Source organism: Petromyzon marinus, chromosome 38 (assembly GCF_048934315.1).
Source record: "Petromyzon marinus isolate PM22_M1 ecotype Great Lakes invasive population chromosome 38, UKy_Petmar_22M1.pri1.0, whole genome shotgun sequence".
Taxonomy (NCBI): domain Eukaryota; kingdom Metazoa; phylum Chordata; class Hyperoartia; order Petromyzontiformes; family Petromyzontidae; genus Petromyzon; species Petromyzon marinus.
The window spans coordinates 3,889,654-3,903,378 of NC_133704.1; the positions used below are offsets into that span (position 1 = coordinate 3,889,654).

Sequence of the window (13,725 nt, forward strand, 5' to 3'; positions counted from 1 at the left end):
AAATATGAATCTATTACGTGATTAATATTTATTCTTAGGCTCGCGATTATAAATGCATAAAACCATGTGTTTAAGAATCAATGGGTTTTTTTCCCTTCTATTATTATTATTCACAAATGTATGTAATGGGTTCACATCACCCAGGTCACACTTGTAAATGAGATTCTCCTGGTCTCTTGAGTTCTACCCTGGTTAAACAAAATCAACATGAAACTCCTGCAAACACCAGACGTGCTACCAGTCACGGAATAGCTGCACAGGACGAACGCTCAGGACAAGCCGCGCGGTTTCAAGCGACAGAAGCTTTTGCAGTGACACAAAGCGAGTGAGCAAGCGCGTCTCCTGCTAAACGAGCGACTTCTCCCCCCGTACCTGACATCCAAAAAAAATCTTTAAACGGTAAAGGAATTAAAGTTAGAAGACACCTGAGAGTGGCACAGCGACACAGTCGGCTCCCACGCCATCCTTACAACGCACCCAATTAGGATGAATTTTCTGCTGCGCGTGAGTTTCATAATCAGAGAACATGTTTGTTTCTGGAGCGTGACAGCCATGTTAACATTTGTATCGAGATTGCATTCTGCCTATTCAATCAGAGGGGCAAATAATACCGTGCGGTGGGTGGAATTTTTAAAATGTTTTTATTACCTTTCATGCCTTGCGGTAGACCATTGATCAGGACGTATTTTTGGATAGGTTGCCTTTTGACCAAGTTACCTAGCAATGTACCTGATCTCAGAAACTAAACACGGTGGAGACTGGATAGTGCTTGGACGGGCCACTGAATAACATACAACAGGCCAAAGTGGCCACGTGGTCGGCGGCACGGGGCAGTTAAGTCAAATCCACCGTTGCTCCTTGATCCTTGTGCTCTGCGACTTGGCCAAGCGGGTGCTTGACTCGCGCGATGGAGGACGCTCAAACGACGTCCGTGCCTGACACGGACGGCGTCGGGAGTCGGCCCTCGTCATCTGGCGGTGGGTTGACAGGGCCGTCCACGAATACGTTGTACAGGAGCGGGTAGGATGCCGTGGGCCTTTGGGGCTTCTCACCACCGTCAGAAAGATTCAACGACGCAGGGTCCGCGTTTGCGTCGCGCATTAGGGCATCGCATTTGTTTAAAAAGGCTTTTTATAACATTTAACTTATCAGCAATGTGCCGTGTTTAATTCGGAGATTTAAATCTCGTCATGATTATGTTTGACAGAGACTATAAAATTATGATCGTATTGTAAAGCACTTTGTACGAATGTAACATTGTTGTAGTTGTCGAATTAAGATCCCCAAATATATGCGCTGCAGGGCTTAGGCACATCACGCACACACAATGATTCAGTCCCTGCCATTCCTTGAGAAGCCACCATTACGCAGCCTGTGGATATTCACCCCTGCCATGGGAATGTGGAATGTCAATTGCTGCTGCCTCAGGGCCACCAACCAACATGGGCAGTGCCCCAATCCTTTTTTTGTGCAGACAGAATTTGACATGTGACCTCTTACCCCTGGAAAAAAATTGCAAGCGACATTTACACAGCCGAACCCACCAGCGCACTGCTGGCCAGCGATGCATTTGCTACTGAATAAGCAATGGTAAAAGGACAAGTTCTGCATTGCTAATTTCTCACCGCTCTCTATAAACGAACGGGACAGGCCACTTTGCAACTACGTGGTGGATATTTCTACGTGAGTCTGTGGGCTTCCGTTAGAGTCTATGGGCCTCCGTGATGTGGAGAAGGGTACTGGATGACTGCTCTATCCGCTGCCGAATGAGGTCTTCTCAAGCCAAACATGTCTTACTCACATGTAATCGTGTCATATATATACGTACACAGTATAAGTTAACTCATGGTGAAGAAAAATAATGGAGTGGTCACAAAGGAATAGAACACATCCGAGAGTAGATCGAACGATGGAATCGGTTTATGTGCAAGTGCTGGTGAATTATCAGCAATACATCGCAGGATCGGGAGAGGTGGTGGCAGCTTTGGGAGGCCTTTCATCTAGCAGTGGATTGACCATGGATGATAATGCAGCTGAAACGAATGCAATTGGATACGCGCGTGCCCGTACACTTGATCAGTCTTGGCCCTGACAACTTACAACTCGTAACAAGAACCCCACAGCTAGAGGGGGTCCCAATCTACAATCAACGCGCGCCTCATTAACGATAACTACTACACGTGTTCGAATGCAATACTACCCCGGAAATTATTGAAAACCGAAAGAGTCGTTAATTATTATCGTAAAAAAAAAAACAATTGCATCCCAGCCCCGGTCCGCGCGGAGCACTACAAAATGTCAGCCCAGCGTGGCCGCTGTAAAAATGTATCGATTTCCCGCTACAAAAAAAATGTAAGCGAATTTTTAAAAATGACTCTGAAATCCCGCAAAATTTTACAGAGCGCCGGCTACGCACCGCTCCCACCAAACGCCACCACCGCAGAAGAAAGTGGCGGTGGCGCCGCTATTAGGGGGCTCCGCGCAATGCGATGCTAATTAAACACGACGGGTCTTTTTTTCTCTCTTCATAACTCAGGAACGCGCCATTTGCCCTTGGATAATAAAAAAAGTAACATTTTATAAAAATAATGTTATAGTATAGTTTTTTTGGTTAGATCGCGTAAAAATAAATGTGTCGTTAAACCCACCACCACCCGACACTGCCAGTTAGTAATGTTTGTCACGTAAACAGAACGTGGCCGATTCGTTACTAGTCCAGCACACCGGTGTGTTGGAGAGCAAATCCACCACACTTACAATATGATTTGGTGGCGGGTTTAACGACACATTTATATTTACGCGATTTAACCCCCCCAAAAAAACCTATGTTATGGATATTGGTCGCGAAAGCCTACATGTTAAACTGAAAAATAATTTCGTGATTTGTTTGGGTTGAGGCTGAGGCGTACTCGCGTCGTCTTGGCCACGATCGTTGACGTGTTTAATATGCATCGGATGTACACGGACAAAGTCGTATACACACACACGCACATGTGCGATGTAACGACGTGTACCGTGTATGTATTATGCATGTAGGGTACGTTACATGTGTTCCGTGCACACTTGTTCAGGCCGAGATGAAAACCAGGCCTGTGCCGCACAAGAGGCCGCAGCTTTCCCCTCAAGCCATCCGGCGTGAGCGGATTAAGGGAAACGCTTTAGGGGCCCCCAGGCAGCCACACGGGACTCCAGATTTACGACAACATAAATGTGTATCAAATATCAGACTTAAATTCAAACCCTTCTTAATAACAAAGAGCTAATACACGTAAAAAAAACAACCAATATCACTCGCATCTCTCTGTATATGTATCTCTTGTCTATCTCTTCTGCCATTGTTTTGGATTTTGTGGCTTGAAAGAGGGGGGCTTTCGGGCGACCCCCCCCAAAAGGGGTAACAACCACATCAGCACATAATAAAATCATCCCATGGACTCCACTTTCATACGTAACTCTCCTGGGCCACTGCTCGGCCCATTTGGATCGGCCCCTGGGGCCCATAAACCAAACGCGCCGGGCCTCGAAGCAATGCCCAAGAGGCACGACCAAGGCGGTGCCGCCGGCCTCGCCGGCACCGTCGGACCCCGTTGGATACCCCACTGCAGTCGGTCCGCACGCAGCGATGCTGGCATAAAGGAGATGCTTAAAAGATTTGCCGCTGTGGGAATTTGCTGGTCAGTATTGAAGTGAGGGTTCTATTTGCGGGCTGGCTTTCTCATGGAGATTAACGTGTGTAATATGTAACCGCCATATTGAGGTCGGCGCTGCAGAAGAAGTATTTACAAAAGCAACACCGGACCGTGTCGTTATGAGACGATCGGCCCGCATACATTCTGCTTTAAAGAGAAGTGAAGGGTTATGTTATTGGAGCTAGCAAACGAGAGATGAGAAGGAGGTTGGAGTGGCCTTTCGCGGGGCTCAGCACACAGCCGAGACATTGCTCACATTCCGCCCCGCGAGGTTCATCATTAGGGCTGAGCCCAACGCGGACAGCCTCCTCATTCGCATTCAGGGCGGTGGCGGTGACAGACCCGGTGCTTGGAGCGCTGCTGCCTCTTTCCAGCAACGATCAGCGCTGCATGCAAAAAACCTTCCAGCAAGGAAGGGAGCAACAACGGAAAGAGGGCAGGCCTCCATGAAGGGGGCAGCTGCCCCGGCCTACCATATTACTGCCCTCTGTCAATGCCCCCCTTATATATGAAAATGCATTTAATTAAATACATCTTTAACAAATTATTTGCTTTTTTTTGGTTCATCAGCCTACTGGCTTTCCAGATCAATGTTATCAAGCAGCATGTCTTCAAACGAGCAGGATCTTGACCGGCTTTAACCTTCAGGGTCTCATCAGCAGTTAGGCTTATTAAACAAATGCTGGTGGATTACCAGATGCTGTTGGCACATGCACTCTATATAAACTTTGGGATCCTATTCAATGCTATAAGTATAGATGGTGCGGGGGGTTTTTTTGGTGGTTGTATCCAAGCGCAGAGGCACATCCCAAACATTGTACGTCAAACCATTTTTTTATTTTTCAGGTCAGAATTGAAAACAATGAACAGTAATTGTTTGCACAGTTAATTTTAGATACATGTAATATGCGTCAGTAGAAGCAACAGCCATGGCCCATCCACTGCTGGATTACAAGGCTCCTCAAGCCACCGCCACCATCTCTCACAATCCCGCGATGTACTTACTAATCCACCTATATAACCCACATCGTGAAATCTTAATTAATATGAGATCAATTTTGTTTCCCGATATGATCTTCTCTACCTCTGAAATATTTATTTGGGTGCGCCGCCGACTGCCGTTGCCCCAACACCGCCGCGGGTAAGAGAGCCAACAAAACAATCATCGCGGGTCGCGAAAAAAAACGAAACGAACAACAGAGACGAAAGCGCAGCGCGCGGAGGGGCTGTGACCTGGTTAGGATCAGAGTGTCGGTCTGTGCGTGCGAGCGCGCCACCACCGCTGCCACCGTGCAGAATGAACTGAACGCGGCGTGGCCGGGGCATCCACCCCTCGCGTACGCGGTGTTGCAACCCTGCAGCTCCGCTCTGGAGCTCTGTTCCCCCGCAAGACATTTCTGAACCGTTGCTTCCCTCTCTCGGTGGGTGTCTCCCCGGCAGCACAATTTCATCCAAACAACCCTTCGGTGCCTGGTCTCTGAAGACGCAATATTCCAGGGCCCTCAACACGTGATTGGCTCAATTATTAGCATGGGCCGACCGAGATTCCACGGTAATATGCCTCCGTGAAGGAGGAATCTAGCGGCCAAGGGAAGTTGTTTTAATCAGGGCTTAATTGCAGCCGGGGGCTGGTACGGGTCACCGAACCTACCCTCTGTCCGTGGTACACCACATCCAGAGTATTCCTCTCGCTAGTCACGTGCCTCATCAAATCTACCAGGAAATTTGAAATGGAGAATTAAGCCCTGCTTCTAATTGATCGGCATGGCACTGTTATCGGGGAAAATCAGTGCTTTTCAAGCATGCGCTGACGGACAATAATGTATATTTCTGCGACGAAGTGGGTTTTGGAAGAGAAATGACCAGGTGAAATCAATGGCGAATCCTCATTCCCAGACCTCCTTCCCACCAAGGACTCATAACAATGGATTCACCATGGGATCGGCCGGGGGCGGTGATGTTCGAATACTGAGTGAGAAAACCTCGTTCCCCCCCACCGCCCTCTAGAAAATAACGCTCTAGGAGTGTGGCTGTTTGCACGTCGACACGCATGACCGTTAAAATCCCACAGTGGCTCGATTGTGATGGGGCAGCGGAGGGGAAGTCGCAGGGCTGGTGCTGGTGCTGACGGAGCGAGCGATGCGGCGCGACGTCCCAACACAGCGGACGTGCAGCGCCGCACAAACAACCACCAGCGAATAACTCAACGTGCTGACTCCATTCCACAAAACCCATTCCACGGCTCCTTGAGATACAATATTCTCGTCTCCTTTGCAAGGGCAACAAGAGAGATTCAAGATTGTGCGTGGAATTCACAGGGATTATTGTTAATATCTGTGACCGGGGCTGAATTTCTCAATTAATATTTTCCGGAGCCTTGGTAGAGGGCAATAGGTGGCAAATTACAGCATTGGCCACAGCTGTAGTGGTGGCTACTGGACGTGGTGGGCCAGCCAAGGGAATATTGTCAGGATCACCAACCTGAGCAGACCGGGCTGCATTTAAGTCCTGGTTGTGACTGACAGTGGCAATATGAAGAGGCAACAGCAATAATAGCAATATCAACATTTAGTGCAGAGGCAATCAATGCAACCCGAGGAGATACACCACTCCCACCATGCGCCACACTCAATTAACTCTCCCAGCTTTAAAACAAGCAGGCTAAAAAGTGTAAAAGTATTACAAATTACATATTTTAAAAAAAACCTAACCAATAATAAATAACGATAGCTACTAAGTGCAACGACGACGATGTGGATCTCGAGATTGCCTCTCGAATATTTACAGCCCCCAATCGTAGCAAAACCACGCGGACCTCACCCGATCATTCAGTCACCAACCAATGGCACTGGTAAAAAATAATGTAAATTTCTCCATGCGATTAAATAAACAAAAGCCATTGAATATAAAAATGTGCAGTGCCATCTGTCTCGCTGCAGTGTCAGCGTTTCTCAGCAGCAGCGCGCCCACGGGTAGCGGCAACGCCGGGGAAGCCAAACACGAAATCATTGCACTCCCTGTGCCAGCTGCTTTTGTCCCGACCTCACGGTCTCTTGGTGGCACAGCACAGTGAGATAAACATTATACATATGTCTATAATGGTAAAGGCGCGGCCCTGAAATCGCTTGCTCACCCCACTGCTGGCGGAAGGGACTCCACGAGAGGACTATATGTATGTTGAACTTATTTTGCACCATACATAGCTAACCGTGCTTATCGGAGGTGCGGGGTAAGGACAACAAACTAAACACAAAAAGGGAGCTATAGAGAGCCCCTCGAGCAGGTATTATTATTATTATTATTCTCCCACGCTGACCAGACGTGTTGGCACGAGGTGGGAATACCCACACTTTACCCCACCACAAGCAAGCTGCTGGTCGTGGTCACTCGATCCTAGCCTTACTCTATTCTATTCATGTATTTTTATAATAACGTCCAATTAACCGTGGAGGGGTGGGTTTCGGGTGGCGGCCGAGGAATGGCACACATTGCCAAGGGTTTCCTCCAAAAAGGAGATGGAGCGATGAAATCCATTTGTTCGCAGGTGCTCAGTGGATTGCTACGTCGCAGGATCGTGAGAGATGGTGGCGGCTTAGGGAGGCCCTCATCCAGCAGTAGCATTTTGACCATGGCTAAAGATGTCCACGAATGATCCTTTTAAAGTGTTGCAATATACTCCCCATAGGCACAACATCCTGTGCATGTTAGAAAAAGCCATGTAACACTTCACCCTGCCAACTGATTCCCAGATTCGACGCAATTCATGATTCGACTGCTTTTTTGTATAATTTTTTGCATCTTGTTTATATTGTTTCCTGTTCCGCCTCATTTGCTCCATTATCCTAAACACAACGCGACCATGTAATTTGCATATATTTCAAATAATGCTCACGCACAGTTCAATGCACGCATTAATTAATTACACAATGCATCGTTACACGCTTCGCGAACACTATATACACTAAATATAAATATACAGTATACGTGTCTCAGCTGCAGTTCTGTAATATCTCCTTCCGTGTGCAGTCCTCTGACGCACAGTGACGCACCGCTGTGTGAGAGGTTTAGGGCGGCGGCCACTATGCGTGGGACGGCCCAACACCTACAGCACGGCTCGAATGAAATCGTGAACACACAAGAGAACATTGTCCTCACGCTCAACTGCGCCTCCCAGCAGATCCGCAGGCACCGCACTAAAAATAGCACCAGTCAGGCAAAATAAACACCCACTTCTTCATAAAGACGCCTCGGTGGAACGATGCCTCGACGGACCGTGGACAGCGATCCTGCAGAGCCTCACGGCCTCGATTGTTCCCTCGCTCCCAGTTCCTCTTGTCGGTGAACATTCTAGACATGTGAGAGCACAGCTCCACAATGGACGGCAGTCATGGATTGGTAAGAAGATAACACACTTTTAAAAAAAAACCCAAGAGCTAAAGACAGTTCGGAAAATAAAAGCGAAATGAAAATTAGAATGGGGCTGAGCCTTTTAAACGAGCGGCAAATTATATTTGTTGAGCTTGCTGGGACTGCATCAGGGGCGAGCAGAGGGCCCAGCGTGAGCCGCAGCCAAGGGGGCTGGAAGCAGTGAAGTTAAATTCACATGCGATGGCTTCAGCTTGCTTCTTTCAACGCCTCCTGCGGGCGCACGGTCTTATGAGCATAAGCAATGTACCTTACATCTAAATTCACACTTTACAAGCAACGCGATGTAAACTCAACATTCTCATAAATCTAAGGTGCGTTGTCAATCCACTGCTGGATGAATGTCTACCCATGCTCTGCCATTCATAGAGGATTGTTGGCCATTACTGGCAGTAAGGTGTGTGTGTGGTGTTGTTGATCGTCCAGCTTCAGCACGCTGGACAGTGCAGTTTGGTGATGGGGGTGATGGGCGAGGACAGTTTAAGATATAACTTGCCACTGATGTTAACCGTGGCCAGGCAGTACGCTAATCAAAGTGCCACTGTTCCCCCACCCTCCCCACCCTACCCACCAGATTCGAATAATGGGTACAAACGATTATTTGTAAAACAGCGCCACTAACATTGCATCACTCTGCTTACAAAAAAATTCCGTGAGCAGTTTCCAAAGTTGATCACGCACACTTAATATTACAGCACCGACCAAAAACTACACTGTCCTACAGAATAGCTTCACCGCGACACAATCAAAATCTGAGAGCCCTTTAATGAGGCTACACTGCGCCCAACGTCCCCCATCGTTTGACATGAGCAGAGAGGCACCCAACTGAAATCCCCCCCCCCCCCCCCACGAAAAAACAGAACAGACTATCTAGGTTACTCCGATGGCAGTCGCCACCACCGTGGCAACTGAATTCCCCTTGCACTGTATGTTACGTCAAAATCCCTCCTGGCAGCTGCAGACCGTAATCCGTGGCAGTGGCACCGGCCCAGCCAGCCTCAAGTATCGGTGCGCCGCGTGTCTCCTTCCTGTGCCGGGAGCTCACGCCCGGCTCTGAGAAAGCTCCGTAGTCCATGAGGTTTCACGAAGCCGGAACGATCTTCGTCTCTTTGTCTAGTGCACTTGAACAACGACGCTCCCTCCCTATCGTCGTCCTCAGATAAACGCAGCTCGCTGCCAGGACGAGTCAGAGTGTGTGCGTGCTGCTTGGTCATCGCCATCCGCGTCCAAACGTCACGTGGTAGATGCGGCCGCCTAATTTAATCGGTGGGAAATGAAACGTGGACCACGTTGAGACTGTGGACGCCAGACAAAGGGTTGGAATTCGCCCATATAGCCTGCGCAGACTGTTGGGGCAAGTGGTTTTTAGCGAGCGCATATGGGCTCCAAGCCCACCTGCGCCTTGCCTCTTCGTAGACCGGAGTCTGGGGGCCCCTCCGGCCCATGGGCCCCCACTGCCGTTGCACCACCTGCACACTCTGTAGCTAGAGCTGCTGCCCTGCTGTTGGCACTGACGCTTCGGTAGGGCTGTCTGTACGATACTGGCACTGCTAAGTCGTGCTTAGTCATGTGAGCTCTTGCACGCAGCACGTCATCATCAGCTGGCACTGGTGTGGGAAGAGAATGCTGTGCAGTGGATTCTTCAAACAAGCAATGACTCATCATCCGCAGTCCCTAAATCTCACCCGTAGAAATTTTCTGAAGATCAAAAAAAAGGATCCAGAATGAACATTTTGCTTTAAATAATGTGCAGCAGGCATATTGTACAAGACGCATGGAGACGTTTTACCATGCTAAGAGGGACATATGTGCTTCTCCCTTGGGCTCAATATATCTAAGTGGTGATCTGTGACTAACTGTAGTGCTTTCTGTGTAAGGCCATGGGATAAATACTGGCAACATTTCACGGCTCTTGTACTCTCATGGTTAGCATGAGTAAGACAAAGATTTCCGTGCAACCTATATCGACTGTTGCGGGAAAGACCTGTTAAGTAAGCACCTTTAAAGAACAGCACAGCACATCAGGAGGAAGCGTGGCCAACATCATGCCTAGAGCTGATGTTTACACACCACACCAGGTACTGTATGCATTTAAGGCTGAGACGATCGAGAGGAGCGAAAGGACCGGTTCATATATCCGCCACTGATGTTGAGTGGGAATTTAAGGCGGGTAGCCAGATTTTGTAGTTCTTTGTGCTTATCACTGTGCTACTTTTGGCCTCTAAACGAATGGCATGCACATGGACATACACACACGCATCACGAAGCTATCGAAGGCTTTACGTAAACAAACTCAGAGCACATTAATTTACCCGAGACGATTCGAATCCCGGCATTCTGGTGCCGAGACCGGGTTCAAGAAACGGTGCGGGAGCTCACAAAACGCAACCCAACAACACCGCTGTTACCGCGCCAACGACACGTTACGCCGATGCTCTCCATCACAAATGGACGTGTTCTGCACGACTTTGTTCCAAAGCCATGGAAGATGTATGGCATGTTAATACGAAATCTTTTTTAGCACCACTTGCAGCACAGACACCAGACTAAATGCTCTCAAAAGGGGCCCACTTGGGGGGCCATGGTGCAGTGACACATGTACCGGGAATAATCCAATATTTTATTAATACTCTCACATTTTTAACCTCATTATTTTGTTGGCGTCGCGCCTTCGGACCATATTGCACTTGTACCGCTGTTGCTGCTGGCTCCCCGGACTCTGACAGCTCTGGGCCTTGGGGTCTTGTTGCCACTAAGCCTTACTGGTCTCAACAGGGTCACAAAGAGAGGGGCAGCTGAGGCAGTTTGCCCAAGGCCTGAGATCCACAGAGGCCTCAGAACAGACTTAGAGAGCCTCATCTAGAATATTGTGCCAGGGCCTCTCGTAACTTTTCGGAGTGCCCGCGTATCGCGGCCTGCTCTCGGTTCTGTATGCCATATCCCTCGTCAGATTTCAGAAACTTAGCAGTCTTCAGCGTGGACAGTGCTTGGATAGGTGACCACCAGCGTGCTGTACGTAAAGGCAGGTGTTGGAGCCTGCTGCGGCGTTATGCTGTGGGCAGCAGAGGACAGCGCAGCAAAAGTCACCGTCGTATGGAACTTGTCATGTCCCCCGAAGTCTACGCTCTCAGCCGCCTTCACCAAGCCGCCAGCGTGGGGAAGCACAGCCATAGAACCCCCTTCCCCACGGCATGGGGAGGGCCTCACTCAGCAGCGGATTAACAAAAAGGTCTGCCTGCACACCTGCGTGGCGTAGCCGTGCCTTGCGAGGACAATCGTGCGATGGCACCACAAAGAGCCAAAGCCGAGGAAAGGCCGGGGGCAGATATCGGCAGCGTGAGGTTTCCCTCACGTGCACCGGCACATGCCACACCTGTACAACGGCGTTAATCTTATCATCTTCTTTACAGGGAACAGTCTTCACTAGCCTCAGTGGCAATTAAACCGACGTCCAGGCACTAAGCTAATGGAACAGGGGCAGGTCAAAAGCCTCACCCAACCTGGCTCTGTCAGCAAGCTGCTCTAAAAAGTGCGACACGCGGGGCTTAAATTCAGCTGGGTCTCTACAGGTCCGGAATTAAAAATGTATTTCTGCAGCAGGCGCAGCGCATGCAGTGTACCTCGCGCTATGACTGTGGCTGCTAGTCAAGTGCCACCTACTCCAGTCTCTAACAAAGACTCGGAAGAAAAAAAACATTCAGTGGGAGATATCGATTTGGTGACACGTGACTTCATATGTGCACATCAACGTCAGCAAATGCGAACCTAATTTTCGCGCGAGCGATATTTTAAATGCTCGTCAAGTGACTCGAGAATACGTTCATTATACATCACGACGCGTCTAAATGAACGTTTTACTTCAAACTCCATCTCCCACCGATGCAGCCGTGAACGGAAAATGACTCAGCCCCGGAAATGAGGCTAAATGAGACATCGCACGCATCGCACGCACGGCACGAGTTCGCTTTCCGTGCCGACAGCTTTACAACAAACGCTCTCGAGCTTTCACGGGAGACAAACGCGCACCTGGCACGGGGAAGCCAGGTGCAGCCACAAACACAGTGGCCGTGCCATTGCCTCGGGGCCCGACCCCGTTCAACGAACACCGCCGTCTAAACCAACACGACGAGCGCGTTGCTTCAGCCACGAGAACAAACTCTTCCCATACATCACCGGGTTTCCGATTTTCCAATGTTGTGTTAGCATTGAGTGATGTTAATTCCAAATTAAAAATAGGTAAATCATAAACGCCGCTTGAAAAAAAAAAGTCCCAGATCAGAACTGAACATTTACAGCCGCCCGTTCGACGAATTGGCCAAACGTCCCAATGTTGGACCCTCCTCAAAAACAGTCTTCAGACTCGGTGAGGTTTTCCTCAAAGAATATAGGGCTCCGTCATCATTATGTCAGGTGGGAATTCCACCTTTCTATGGCGGGGCACCGTATATCCAAGCCGGTAACCGCGTATTGTGGCTTCCCGCAGAGCGGGGCGCGTCGGCGTGAGTGGAGTCGCGTCCGTTCCAGTGCGTGACCCCACTGCCTCATCTGCGGTTCACCGACGGCTGGGCTCACTTCCTGCAGGCGATCACTGCCGTCACGGTAACCAAACCACAATGAAGTGTGCAGGCTGTACACCTACTAAAAAAAACATATATAGTATCACCAGGAGCCATGGTTAATCTACTGCTGGATGAATGCATCCTCAAACCGCTAACCACCTCTTACACGATTTTGGGATGGAAGGATCCGCCCAGCAACTGCACACGTTACGGATCTCATTGTGGGTGTCCACTCACAGGCGGTCAGTACAGTCTATATGAATGAAATTGGTGTTCAGGTGACAGAAAGCTGTTGCTGCTGATGATGATGGTCGACGCTGTGTGCATGAAGCACATTGTGTGATTTTGTCAGAGACAGCAGTACATTCACTGCCTGGACAAAACGTCAAATTAACGTACGTTTTGTTCCCTCCACTGCAGGATGATAGCCTCCCAACGCCGTGTCGGTCATGAGGGTTGTTTGACCATACTTCACCGCACTGGTCATTGAGAGTTGGTGAAGGAGGGGGTTGGGGAGAAGATGGGGAACCAGGATCGGTTCAGATACCACTCAAAATTACATCAAATATTAAAACACATCGGCCTGTGAAATGTTAGATAAGATCCACCCAGATTGCTGTGTGGACGATTCACAATTATGTTGGGACACAATCTCTTGGTTAGAGCGCGCACGTTATTACATTCGAGTTACATTTGACATTTTCCTTAAGCTAAACGCATCTCAGTTCAATTCCCGGCCACGGCTCACGTCAGTGGCGAGTGATATCTGAAACCGCTCCTGAGCTCCTGCACCGCGCCCTTCCCCAGTTGTGGTGAGGCATGGCCAAGCGTCCCCCGACGAAGCAGTGGCCTTGGCGAGGCGCTCTGACGATAAATGATTTGCTTCCAACAAACGCTGCCGCTAATGACGTCCGACCGGGTTGAGCCTGAATAGCGCTTGGACGGGATGCCACTCCGCACACCCGGGGTGTCAGAGTTCAACGCGATGCTCGACAACAGAGGGCGGCAGCAAAACACCATCGTTGTCCTGTACTTCTATGTGTCCACGTCTA

At 49.3% G+C, this 13,725-nt stretch overlaps 1 protein-coding gene across 15 annotated transcripts in view; it reads right to left on the reverse strand.

The window, feature by feature from the left end:
• The window catches only part of RIMBP2 (RIMS binding protein 2), a 95,803-nt gene that overhangs the window by 80,776 nt on the left and 1,302 nt on the right, over window positions 1-13,725 (reverse strand). The window lies entirely within an intron of this gene.